We start from the raw sequence: 534 nt of genomic DNA, 5'->3' as shown, positions 1-534 counted from the left end.
TCTGCTTCTTTGATTGATTTGGAACACTATATTTGGGGAGGTGGAGAAGATTTCTCCCCAGTGGTAGTTAACAAGGCTGGTTCTAAAGGGTGGCCAGGTGGGGCACTGGCCTGAGGGCCTCTGGAGCTACAGGGGCCCCTCCACTCCCTTTCCACGATCTGCGATAACAGCCGCGGATCGCAGGGCAGGAGCTTCTGCCTGCCCACCATTCCCTTGCCCCACCTACCTGTCTCCTGCCTTTTACCATTGCCCTTAATGAAGATGGCGGCTGAGGTTTCCCTAAGGTACTGAAGCCCCTGCCGCCATCTTGGCGGCGGAGGCTTCATTCCCTTAGGGAAACCATGTCCGCCATCTTGGTTAAGCTGTTACTGTGGATCACAGAAGGGGAACAGGGGCCCTTGTAGCTCTAGGGGAAGGGGAGCGGAGACAGGTAGGTGGGGGCCGCATGCATGCACACACATGTGCACATGCTGGGGCCCGGGGCAAGCTGATGCCCAAGGGCCCTGGCATGTCTGGGGCCGGCCCTGGTGGTTA

This window comes from Rhineura floridana, chromosome 7, assembly GCF_030035675.1.
Source record: "Rhineura floridana isolate rRhiFlo1 chromosome 7, rRhiFlo1.hap2, whole genome shotgun sequence".
In the NCBI taxonomy this organism is placed as follows: domain Eukaryota; kingdom Metazoa; phylum Chordata; class Lepidosauria; order Squamata; family Rhineuridae; genus Rhineura; species Rhineura floridana.
The sequence above is the reverse complement of the archived record's forward strand: the minus strand, read 5'-3'. Positions refer to the sequence as shown.